This window comes from Calliopsis andreniformis, unplaced genomic scaffold (genome assembly GCF_051401765.1).
Source record: "Calliopsis andreniformis isolate RMS-2024a unplaced genomic scaffold, iyCalAndr_principal scaffold0039, whole genome shotgun sequence".
NCBI lineage: Eukaryota > Metazoa > Arthropoda > Insecta > Hymenoptera > Andrenidae > Calliopsis > Calliopsis andreniformis.
Window position 1 is genome coordinate 886,145 of NW_027480448.1, and position 13,846 is coordinate 899,990.

A 13,846-nucleotide genomic window follows, 5' to 3' on the forward strand; every position below is an offset into this window, starting at 1 on the left:
ATTGAGTATTGATGATTGAATATTGAGGATTGAGGATTGAGGATTGAGGATTGATGATTGGGTATTGAGGATTGAGGAATGAGGATTGATGATTGAGGATTGAGGATTGAGCATTGAAGATTGAGTATTGATGCCTGAGGATTGAGGATTGAGGATTGAGGATTGAGAATTGAGGATTGAGGATTGACGATTGAAGATTGAGTATTGATGATTGAATATTGAGGATTGAGGATTGAGGATTGAAGATTGAGTATTGAGTATTGAAGGTTGAGGATTGTGGATTGAGGATTAAGGATCGAGGATTGAATATTGTAGATTGAGTATTGATGCCTGTGGATTGAGGATTGAGGATTGAGGATTGAGGACTGAGGATTGAAGATTGAGTATTGAGGATTGATGATTGGGGATTGAAGATTGAGTATTGATGATTGAATATTGAGGATTGAGGATTGAGAATTGAGGATTGATGATTGGGTATTGAGGATTGAGGAATGAGGATTGATGATTGAGGATTGAGGATTGAGCATTGAAGATTGAGTATTGATGCCTGAGGATTGAGGATTGAGGATTGATGATTGAGGATCGAGGATTGAAGATTGAGAATTGAGGATTGAAGATTGAGGATTGAGGATTGAGGACTGAGGATGGAGGATGAGGGCTGAGGGTTGAGGATTGAGGATTGAGAAATGAGGATTGAGGATTGAGGATTGAAATTGAGGATTGGGTATTGAGGATTGAAGAATGAGGATTGAGGAATTAGGATTGAGGATTGAGGATTGAGGATTGAAGATTGAGGATTGGGTATTGAGGGTTGAAGAATGAGGATTGAGGATTGAGGGTTGAGGATTGAGGATTGAAGATTGAGTGTTGAGGATTGAAGATTGAGGATTGAGGATTGAGGATTGAGGATTGAGGATTGAAGATTGAGTATTGAGGATTGAAGATTGAAGAATGAGGATTGAGGATTGAGGATTGAGGACTGAGGATTGAAGATTGAGTGTTGAGGATTGAAGATTGAGGATTGAGTATTGAGGATTGAGGATTGAGGATTGAAGATTGAGTGTTGAGGATTGAAGATTGAGGATTGAGGATTGAGGATTGAGGATTGAGGATTGAAGATTGAGTATTGAAGATTGAGTATTGATGCCTGAGGATTGAGGATCGAGGATTGAGGATTGCGGATTGGAGATTGATTATTGATGATTGAAGATTGAGGATTGAGGATTGAGGATTGAGAATTGCGAATTGAGTATGAGTACTGAGGGTTGAGGATTGAGGTTTGAGGAATGAGGATTGAGGGTTGGGGAATGAGGATTGAGGATTGAGGATTGAGGATTGAGCATTGAAGATTGAGTATTGATGCCTGAGGGTTGAGGATTGAGGATTGATGATTGAGGATCGAGGATTGAAGATTGAGAATTGAGGATTGAAGGTTGGGGATTGAGGATTGAGGATTGAGCATGGAGAATGAGGGCTGAGGGTTGAGGATTGAGTATTGAGGATTGAGGATTGAAGATTGAGGATTGAGTATTGAAGACTGAGTATTGATGCCTGAGGATTGAGGATTGAGTATTGATGATTCAGGATCGAGGATTGAAGACTGAGAATTGAGGATTGAAGATTGAGGGTTGAGGATTGAGGATTGAGGATGGAGGATGAGGGCTGAGGGTTGAGGATTGCGGTTTGAGGACTGAGGACTGAGGATTGAGGATTGACAATTGAGGATTGAGGATTGAGGATTGAAATTGAGGATTGTGTATTGATGATTGAAGAATGAGGATTGAGGAATTAGGATTGAGGATTGAGGATTCAGGATTGAAGATTGAGGAGTGGGTATTCAGGATTGAAGATTGAGGATTGAGGATTGAGTATTGAGGATTGAGGATTGAGGATTGAAGATTGAGGATTCAGAATTGAGGATTGAGGATTGAGGATTGAGGATTGAAGATTGAATATTGATGATTGAATATTGAGGACTGAGGATTGAGGGTTGTAGATTGAGGACGAGGTCTGAGGGTTGAATATTGATGTCTGAGGTCTGAGGATTAAGGATTGAGGATTGAGAATTGAGGATTGAGGATTGAGGATTGAAGATTGAGGATTGGGAATTTAGGATTGAAGAATGAGGATTGAGGATTGAGGTTTGAGGATTGAGGATTGAAGATTGAGTATTGATGACAGAATACTGAGGATTGAGGATTGAGGTTTGAGGATTGAGGATGAAGACTGAGAGTTGAGGATTGAGGTTTGAGGAACGAGGATTGACGATTGAGGATTGAGGACTAAGGATTGACGATTGAGTATTGAATGTTGAGGATTGATGACTGAGGATTGACGACTGAGAATTGAGGATTGAGGATGATGATTGAAGATTGAGTAGTGAGGATTGAATATTGAGGATTGAGGATTGAGGATTGAGGATTGAGAATTGAGGATTGAAGATTGAGTATTGAGTATTGAAGGTTGAGGATTGTGGATTGAGGATTAAGGATTGAGGATTGAATATTGTAGATTGAGTATTGATGCCTGAGGAGTGAGGATTGAGGATTGAGGATTGAGGATTGAGGATTGAATATTGAGTATTGAGGATTGAAGATTGAGGATTGAAGATTGAGTATTGATGATTGAATATTGAGGATTGAGGATTGAGGATTGAGGATTGAGGATTGGGTATTGAGGATTGTGGAATGAGGATTGAGGATTGAGGTTTGAGGATTGAGGATTGCAGATTGAGTATTGAGGATTGAAGATTGAGGATTGAGGATTGAGGATTGAGTATTGAGGATTGAAGAATGAGGATTGAGGAATTAGGATTGAGGATTGAGGATTGAGGATTGAGGATTGAGGATTGGGTATTGAGGATTGAAGAATGAGGATTGAGGATTGAGGATTGAGGATTGAAGATTAGTGTTGAGGATTGAAGATTGAGGATTGAGGATTGAGGATTGAGGATTGAGGATCGAAGATTGAGTGTTGAGGGTTGAAGATTGAGGATTGAGGATTCAGGATTGAGGATTGAGGATTGAAGATTGAGTATTGAGGATTGAACATTGAGGATTGAGTATTGAGGATTGAGGATTCAGGGTTGAAGATTGAGGATTGAGGATTGAGGATTGAGGATCTAGGATTGGAGATTGATTATTGAGTATAGAAGGTTGAGGATTGTGGATTGAGGATTGAGGATTGAGGATTGAGGATTGAGGATTGAGGATTGAGGATTGAGAATTGAGGATTGAGGATTGAGGATGAAGATTGAGGATTGAGTATTGAGTATTGAATATTCAGGGTTGAAGATTGAGGATTGAGGATTGAGGTTTGAGGATTGAGGATTGAAGATTGAATATTGATGATTGAATATTGAGGACTGAGGATTGAGGGTTGTGGATTGAGGACGAGGACTGAGGGTTGAATATTGATGTTTGAGGTCTGAGGATTAAGGATTGAGGATTGAGAATTGAGTATTGAGGATTGAGGATTGAAGATTGAGGATTGGGTATTTAGGATTGAAGAATGAGAATTGAGGATTGAGGTTTGAGGATTGAGGATTGAAGATTGAGTATTGATGATTGAATATTGAGGATGGAGGATTGAGGTTTGAGGATTGAGGATGAAGACTGAGGGTTGAGGATTGAGGTTTGAGGAACGAGGAATGAGGATTGAGGATTGAGGACTAAGGATTGACGATTGAGTATTGAAGTTTGAGGATTGGTGACTGAGGATTGACGACTGAGAATTGAGGATTGAGGATTGATTATTGAAGATTGAGTATTGAGGATTGAATATTGAGGATTGAGGATTGAGGATTTAGGATTGAGGATTGAGGATTGAAGATTGAGTATTGAGTATTGAAGGTTGAGGATTGTGGATTGAGGATTAAGGATTGAGGATTGAATATTGTAGATTGAGTATTGATGCCTGAGGAGTGTGGATTGAGGATTGAGGATTGAGGATTGAGGATTGAAGATTGAGGATTGGGTATTTAGGATTGAAGAATGAGGATTGAGGATTGAGGATTGAGGATTGAGGATTGAGGATTGAGGATTGAAGATTGAGTATTGAGTATTGAAGGTTGAGGATTGTGGATTGAGGATTAAGGATTGAGGATTGAATATTGTAGATTGAGTATTGATGCCTGTGGATTGAGGATTGAGGATTGAGGATTGAGGACTGAGGATTGAAGATAAAGTATTGAGGATTGAAGATTGAGGATTGAAGATTGAGTATTGATGATTGAATATTGAGGATTGAGGATTGAGGATTGAGGATTGAGGATTGGGTATTGAGGATTGAGGAATGAGGATTGAGGATTGAGGTTTGAGGATTGAGGATTGCAGATTGAGTATTGAGGATTGAAGATTGAGGATTGAGGATTGAGGATTGAGGGATGAGGATTGAAGATTGAGTATTGAGGATTGAAGATTGAGGATAGAGGATTGAGTACTGAGGATGGAGGATGAGTGCTGAGGGTTGAGGATTGAGGATTGAGAAATGAGGATTGAAGATTGAGGATTGAAATTGAGGATTGGGTATTGAGGATTGAAGAATGAGGATTGAGGAGTTAGGATTGAGAATTGAGGATTGAGGATTGATGATGGAGGGTGAGGGCTGAGGGTTGAGGATTGAGGATTGAGAAGTGAGGATTGAGGATTGAGGATTGAAATTGAGAATTGGGTATTGAGGATTGAAGAATGAGGATTGAGGAATTAGGATTGAGGATTGACGATTGAGGATTGAAGATTGAGGATTGGGTATTGAGGATTGAAGAATGAGGATTGAGGATTGAGGATTGAGGATTGAGGATTGAGAATTGAGGATTGAGGATTGAGGATCGAAGAGTGAGTATTTATGATTGAATATTGAGGATTGAGGTTTGAGGATAGAGGATTGAAGATTGAGTATTGAGGATTGAAGAATGAGGATTGAGTATTGAGGATTGAGTATTCAGGGTTGAAGATTGAGGATTGAGGATTGAGGATTGAGGATTGAGGATTGAGGATTGAAGATTGAATATTGATGATTGAATATTGAGGGCTGAGGATTGAGGGTTGTGGATTGAGGACGAGGACTGAGGGTTGAATATTGATGTTTGAGGTCTGAGGATTAAGGATTGAGGATTGAGAATTGAGTATTGAGGATTGAGGATTGAAGATTGAGGATTGAGTATTGAAGATTGAGTATTGATGCCTGAGGATTGAGGATTGAGTATTGATGATTCAGGATCGAGGATTGAAGACTGAGAATTGAGGATTGAAGATTGAGGGTTGAGGATTCAGGATTGAGGATGGAGGATGAGGGCTGAGGGTTGAGGATTGCGGTTTGAGGACTGAGGACTGAGGATTGAGGATTGACAATTGAGGATTGAGGATTGAGGATTGAAATTGAGGATTGGGTATTGATGATTGAAGAATGAGGATTGAGGAATTAGGATTGAGGATTGAGGATTCAGGATTGAAGATTGAGGAGTGGGTATTCAGGATTGAAGATTGAGGATTGAGGATTGAGTATTGAGGATTGAGGATTGAGGATTGAAGATTGAGGATTCAGAATTGAGGATTGAGGATTGAGGATTGAGCATTGAAGATTGAATATTGATGATTGAATATTGAGGACTGAGGATTGAGGGTTGTAGATTGAGGACGAGGTCTGAGGGTTGAATATTGATGTCTGAGGTCTGAGGATTAAGGATTGAGGATTGAGAATTGAGGATTGAGGATTGAGGATTGAAGATTGAGGATTGGGTATTTAGGATTGAAGAATGAGGATTGAGGATTGAGGTTTGAGGATTGAGGATTGAAGATTGAGTATTGATGACAGAATACTGAGGATTGAGGATTGAGGTTTGAGGATTGAGGATGAAGACTGAGAGTTGAGGATTGAGGTTTGAGGAACGAGGATTGAGGATTGAGGATTGAGGACTAAGGATTGACGATTGAGTATTGAATGTTGAGGATTGATGACTGAGGATTGACGACTGAGAATTGAGGATTGAGGATGATGATTGAAGATTGAGTAGTGAGGATTGAATATTGAGGATTGAGGATTGAGGATTGAGGATTGAGAATTGAGGATTGAAGATTGAGTATTGAGTATTGAAGGTTGAGGATTGTGGATTGAGGATTAAGGATTGAGGATTGAATATTGTAGATTGAGTATTGATGCCTGTGGATTGAGGATTGAGGATTGAGGATTGAGGACTCAGGATTGAAGATTGAGTATTGAGGATTGATGATTGGGGATTGAAGATTGAGTATTGATGATTGAATATTGAGGATTGAGGATTGAGGATTGAGGATTGATGATTGGGTATTGAGGATTGAGGAATGAGGATTGATGATTGAGGATTGAGGATTGAGCATTGAAGATTGAGTATTGATGCCTGAGGATTGAGGATTGAGGATTGAGGATTGAGAATTGAGGATTGAGGATTGACGATTGAAGATTGAGTATTGATGATTGAATATTGAGGATTGAGGATTGAGGATTGAAGATTGAGTATTGAGTATTGAAGGTTGAGGATTGTGGATTGAGGATTAAGGATCGAGGATTGAATATTGTAGATTGAGTATTGATGCCTGTGGATTGAGGATTGAGGATTGAGGATTGAGGACTGAGGATTGAAGATTGAGTATTGAGGATTGATGATTGGGGATTGAAGATTGAGTATTGATGATTGAATATTGAGGATTGAGGATTGAGAATTGAGGATTGATGATTGGGTATTGAGGATTGAGGAATGAGGATTGATGATTGAGGATTGAGAATTGAGCATTGAAGATTGAGTATTGATGCCTGAGGATTGAGGATTGAGGATTGATGATTGAGGATCGAGGATTGAAGATTGAGAATTGAGGATTGAAGATTGAGGATTGAGGATTGAGGACTGAGGATGGAGGATGAGGGCTGAGGGTTGAGGATTGAGGATTGAGAAATGAGGATTGAGGATTGAGGATTGAAATTGAGGATTGGGTATTGAGGATTGAAGAATGAGGATTGAGGAATTAGGATTGAGGATTGAGGATTGAGGATTGAAGATTGAGGATTGGGTATTGAGGGTTGAAGAATGAGGATTGAGGATTGAGGGTTGAGGATTGAGGATTGAAGATTGAGTGTTGAGGATTGAAGATTGAGGATTGAGGATTGAGGATTGAGGATTGAGGATTGAAGATTGAGTATTGAGGATTGAAGATTGAAGAATGAGGATTGAGGATTGAGGATTGAGGACTGAGGATTGAAGATTGAGTGTTGAGGATTGAAGATTGAGGATTGAGTATTGAGGATTGAGGATTGAGGATTGAAGATTGAGTGTTGAGGATTGAAGATTGAGGATTGAGGATTGAGGATTGAGGATTGAGGATTGAAGATTGAGTATTGAAGATTGAGTATTGATGCCTGAGGATTGAGGATCGAGGATTGAGGATTGCGGATTGGAGATTGATTATTGATGATTGAAGATTGAGGATTGAGGATTGAGGATTGAGAATTGCGAATTGAGTATGAGTACTGAGGGTTGAGGATTGAGGTTTGAGGAATGAGGATTGAGGGTTGGGGAATGAGGATTGAGGATTGAGGATTGAGGATTGAGCATTGAAGATTGAGTATTGATGCCTGAGGGTTGAGGATTGAGGATTGATGATTGAGGATCGAGGATTGAAGATTGAGAATTGAGGATTGAAGGTTGGGGATTGAGGATTGAGGATTGAGGATGGAGAATGAGGGCTGAGGGTTGAGGATTGAGGATTGAGAAAAGAGGATTGAGGATTGAGGATTGAAATTGAGGATTGGGTATTGAGGATTGAAGAATGAGGATTGAGGAATTAGGCTTGAGGATTGAGGAATGAGGATTGAAGATTGAGGATTGAAGATTGAATATTGATGATTGAATATTGAGGACTGAGGATTGAGGGTTGTGGATTGTGGACGAGGACTCAGGGTTGAATATTGATGTTTGAGGCCTGGGGATTAAGGATTGAGGATTGAGAATTGAGGATTGAGGATTGAGGATTGAAGATTGAGGATTGGGTATTTAGGATTGAAGAATGAGGATTGAGGATTGAGGTTTGAGGATTGAGGATGGAGACTGAGGGTTGAGGATTGAGGTTTGAGGAACGAGGATTGATGACTGAGGATTGACGACTGAGAATTGAGGATTGAGGATTGATGATTGAACATTGAGTATAGAGGACTGAATATTGAGGATTGTGGATTGAGGATTAAGGACTGAGGATTGAATATTGTAGATTGAGTATTGATGCCTGAGGATTGAGGATTGAGGATTGAGGATTGAGGATTGAGGATTGAGGATTGAAGATTGAGTATTGAGGATTGAAGATTGAGGGTTGAAGATTGAGTATTGATGATTGAATATTGAGGATTGAGGATTGAGGATTGAGAATTGAGGATTGAGGATTGAGGATTGAAGATTGAGTATTGATGGCTGAATATTGAGGATTGAGGATTGAGGTTTGAGGATTGAGGAAGAGGACTGGCGGTAGAGGATTTAGGTTTGAGGATTGAGGATTGAGGACTGAGAATTGTGGATGAGTGCTAAGGGTCGGTGATTGAGGTTCGACGACTGAGGACTGAGGATTGAGGATTGAGAATTGAGGATTGATGTTTGAGGATTGAAGATTGAGGATTGGGTATTGAGGATTGAAGAATGAGGATTGAGGATTGAGGATTGACGACTGAGAATTGAGGATTGAGGATGATGATTGAAGATTGAGTATTGAGGATTGAATATTGAGGATTGAGGATTGAGGATTGAGGATTGAGGATTGAGGGTTGAAGATTGAGTATTGAGTATTGAAGGTCGAGGATTGTGGATTGAGGATTAAGGATTGAGGATTGAATATTGTAGATTGAGTATTGATGCCTGAGGATTGAGGATTGAGGATTGAGGATTGAGGATTGAGGATTGAGGATTGAGAATTGAGGATTGATGTTTGAGGATTGAAGACTGAGGATTGGGTATTGAGGATTGAAGAATGAGGATTGAGGATCGAGGATTGAGGATCTAGGATTGGAGATTGATTATTGAGTATTGAAGGTTGAGGATTGAGGATTGAGGATTGAGGATTGAGGATTGAGGATTGAGGATTGAGGATTGAGGATTGACGATTGAGAATTGAGGATTGAAGATTGAGGGTTGAAGATTGAGTATTGATGATTGAATATTGAGGATTGAGGATTGAGGATTGAGGATTGATGATTGAGGATCGAGGATTGAAGACTGAGAATTGAGGATTGAAGATTGAGGATTGAGGATTAAAGATTGAGGATTGAGGATTGAGGATTGAGGAATGAGGATTGAAGATTGAGTATTGAGGATTGAAGATTGAGGATTGGGTATTGAGCATTGAAGAATGAGGATTGAGGATTGAGGTTTGAGGATTGGGGATTGAAGATTGAGTATTGATGATTGAATATTGAGTATTGAGGATTGAGGTTTGAGGATTGAGGATGAAGACTGAGGGTTGAGGATTGAGGTTTGAGGAACGAGGATTGAGGATTGAGGATTGAGGACTAAGGATTGACGATTGAGTATTGAAGATTGAGGATTGATGACTGAGGATTGACGACTGAGAATTGAGGATTGAGGATTGCTGACTGAAGATTGAGTATTGAGGGTTGAATATTGCGGATTGAGGATTGAGGATTGAGGATTGAGGGTTGAGGATTGAGGATTGACGATTGAGTATTGAGTATTGAAGGTTGAGGATTGTGGATTGAGGATTAAGGATTGAGGATTGAATATTGTAGATTGAGTATTGATGCCTGAGGATTGAGGGTTGAGGATTGAGGATTGAATATTGATGGATTGAAGATTGAGTATTGAGGATTGAAGATTGAGTGTTGAAGATTGAGTATTGATGATTGAATACTGAGGATTGAGGATTGAGGATTGAGGATTGAGGATTGAGGATTGTGGATTGAAGATTGAGTATAGATGATTGAATATTGAGGATTGAGGATTGAGGTTTGAGGATTGAGGACGAGGACTGACGGTAGAGGATTTAGGTTTGAGGATTGAGGATTGAGGACTGAGGATTGAGGATGAGGGCTAAGCGTTGGGGATTGAGGTTCGACGACGGACGACTGAGGATTGAGGATTGAGAATTGAGGATTGATGTTTGAGGATTGAAGATTGAGGATTGGGTATTGAGGATTGAAGATGAGGATTGAGGATTGAGGATTGAGGATGTAGGATTGGAGATTGATTATTGAGTATTCAAGGTTGAGGATTGTGGATTGAGGATTGAGGATTTAGGATTGAGGATTGAGGATTGAGGATTGAGGATTGAGGATTGAGGATTGAAGATTGAGTACTGATGATTGAATATTGAGGACTGAGTATTGAGGTTTGAGGATTGAGGATTGAGGATTGAGGATTGAGGATTGAGGATTGAAGATTGAGTATTGAGGATTGAAGATTGATGATTCAAGATTGAGTATTGATGATTGAATATTGAGGATTGAGGATTGAGGATTGAGGATTGAGGATTGGGTATTGAGGATTGAGGAATGAGGATTGAGGATTGAGGTTTGAGGACTGAGGATTGCAGATTGAGTATTGAGGATTGAAGATTGAGGATTGAGGATTGAGGACTGAGGAATGAGGATTGAAGATTGAGTATTGGCGATTGAAGATTGAGGATAGAGGATTGAGTACTGAGGATGGAGGATGAGGGCTAAGGGTTGAGGATTGAGGATTGAGAGATGAGGATTGAGGATTGAGGATTGAAATTGAGGATTGGGTATTGAGGATTGAAGAATGAGGATTGAGGAATTAGGATTGAGGATTGAGGATTGAGGATTGAAGACTGTGGATTGGGTATTGAGGATTGAAGAATGAGGATTGAGGATTGAGGATTGAGGATTGAGGATTGAAGATTGAGTGTTTGAGGATTGAAGATTGAGGATTGAGGATTGAGAATTGAGGATTGATGTTTGAGGATTGAAGACTGAGGATTGGGTATTGAGGATTGAAGAATGAGGATTGAGGATCGAGGATTGAGGATCTAGGATTGGAGATTGAATATTGAGTATTGAAGGTTGAGGATTGAGGATTGAGGATTGAGGATTGAGGATTGAGGATTGAGGATTGAGGATTGAGGATTGAGGATTGAGGATTGAGGATTGAGGATTGAAGATTGAGTATTGATGATTGAATATTGAGGATTGAGGATTGAGGTTTGAGGATTGAGGATTGCAGATTGAGTATTGAGGATTGAAGATTGAGGATTGAGGATTGAGGATTGAGGAATGAGGATTGTAGATTGGGTATTGAGGATTGAAGATTGAGGATAGAGGATTGAGTACTGAGGATGGAGGATGAGGGCTGAGGGTTGAGGATTGAGGATTGAGAAATGAGGATTGAGGATTGAGGATTGAAATTGAGGATTGGGTATTGAGGATTGAAGAATGAGGATTGAGGAGTTGGGATTGAGGATTGAGGATTGAGGATTGAAGATTGAGGATTGGGTATTGAGGATTGAAGAATGGGGATTGAGGATTGAGGATTGAGGATTGAGGATTGAAGATTGAGTGTTGAGGATTGAAGATTGAGGATAGAGGATTGAGGATTGAGGATTGAGGATTGAAGATTGAGTATTGAGGATTGAAGATTGAGGATTGAGTATTGAGGATTGAGGATTCAGGGTTGAAGATTGAGGATTGAGGATTCAGGATTGAGCATTGAGGATTGAAGATTGAGGATTGGGTATTTAGGATTGAAGAATGAGGACTGAGGATTGAGGTTTGAGGATTGAGGATTGAAGATTGAGTATTGATGATTGAATATTGAGGATTGAGGATTGAAGTTTGAGGATTGAGGATGAAGACTGAGGGTTGAGGATTGAAGTTTGAGGAACGAGGATTAAGGATTGAGGATTGAGGACTAAGGATTGACGATTGAGTATTGAAGATTGAGGATTGATGACTGAGGATTGACGACTGAGAATTGAGGATTGAGGATTGATGATTGAAGGTTGAGTATTGAGGATTGAATATTGAGGATTGAGGATTGAGGATTGAGGATTGAGGATTGAGGATTGAGGATTGAAGATTGAGTATTTAGTATTGATGGTTGAGGATTGTGGATTGCGGATTAAGGATTGAGGATTGAATATTGTAGACTGAGTATTGATGCCTGAGGATTGAGGATTGAGGATTGAGGATTGAGGATTGAAGATTGAAGATTGTGTATTGAGGATTGAAGATTGATGATTGAAGAGTGAGTATTAATGATTGAATATTGAGGATTGAGGATTGAGGATTGAGGATTGAGGATTGGGTATTGAGGGTTGAGGAATGAGGATTGAGGATTGAGGTTTGAGGATTGAGGATTGCAGATTGAGTATTGAGGATTGAAGATTGAGGATTGAGGATTGAGGATTGAGGAATGAGGATTGAAGATTGAGTATTGGGGATTGAAGATTGAGGATAGAGGATTGAGTACTGAGGATGGAGGATGAGGGCTAAGGGTTGAGGATTGAGGATTGAGAAATGAGGGTTGAGGATTGAGGATTGAAATTGAGGATTGGGTATTGAGGATTGAAGAATGAGGATTGAGGAATTAGGATTGAGGATTGAGGATTGAGGATTGAAGACTGTGGATTGGGTATTGAGGGTTGAAGAATGAGGATTGAGGATTGAGGATTGAGGATTGAGTATTGAAGATTGAGTGTTGAGGATTGAAGATTGAGGATTGAGGATTGAGGATTGAGGATTGATGGTTGAGGATTGAAGATTGAGTATTGAGGATTGAAGATTGAGGATTGAGTACTGAGGATTGAGGATTCAGGGTTGAAGACTGAAGATTGAGGATTGAGGATTGAGGATTGAGGATTGAGGATTGAAGATTGAATATTGATGATTGAATATTGAGGACTGAGGATTGAGGGTTGTGGATTGTGGACGAGGACTCAGGGTTGAATATTGATGTTTGAGGTCTGGGGATTAAGGATTGAGGATTGAGACTTGAGGATTGAGGATTGAGGATTGAAGATTCAGGATTGGGTATTTAGAATTGAAGAATGAGGATTGAGGATTGAGGTTTGAGGATTGAGGATTGAAGATTGAGTATTGATGATTGAATATTGAGGATTGAGGATTGAGGTTTGAGGATTGAGGATGGAGACTGAGGGTTGAGGATTGAGGTTTGAGGAACGAGGATTGAGGATTGAGGATTGAGGACTAAGGATTGACGATTGAGTATTGACGATTAAGGATTGATGACTGAGGATTGACGACTGAGAATTGAGGATTGAGGATTGATGATTGAACATTGAGTATAGAGGATTGAATATTGAGGATTGAGGATTGAGGATTGAGGATTGAGGATTGAGGATTGAGGATTGAAGATTGAGTATTGAGTATTGAAGTTTGAGGATTGTGGATTGAGGATTAAGGACTGAGGATTGAATATTGTAGATTGAGTATTGATGCCTGAGGATTGAGGATTGAGGATTGAGGATTGAGGATTGAGGATTGAGGATTGAGGATTGAGGATTGAGGATTGAAGATTGAGTATTGATGATTGAATATTGAGGATTGAGGATTGAGGTTTGAGGATTGAGGATTGAGGATTGAGGATTGAGGGTTGAGTATTGAAGATTGAGTATTGATGCCTGAGGATTGAGGATCGAGGATTGAGGATTGAGGATTGGAGATTGATTATTGAAGATTGAAGATTGAGGATTGAGGATTGAGGATTGAGAATTGAGAATTGAGTATGAGGACTGAGGGTTGAGGATTGAGGTGTGAGGAATGAGGATTGAGGGTTGGGGAATGAGGATTGAGGATTGAGGATTGAGGATTGAGCATTGAAGATTGAGTATTGATGCCT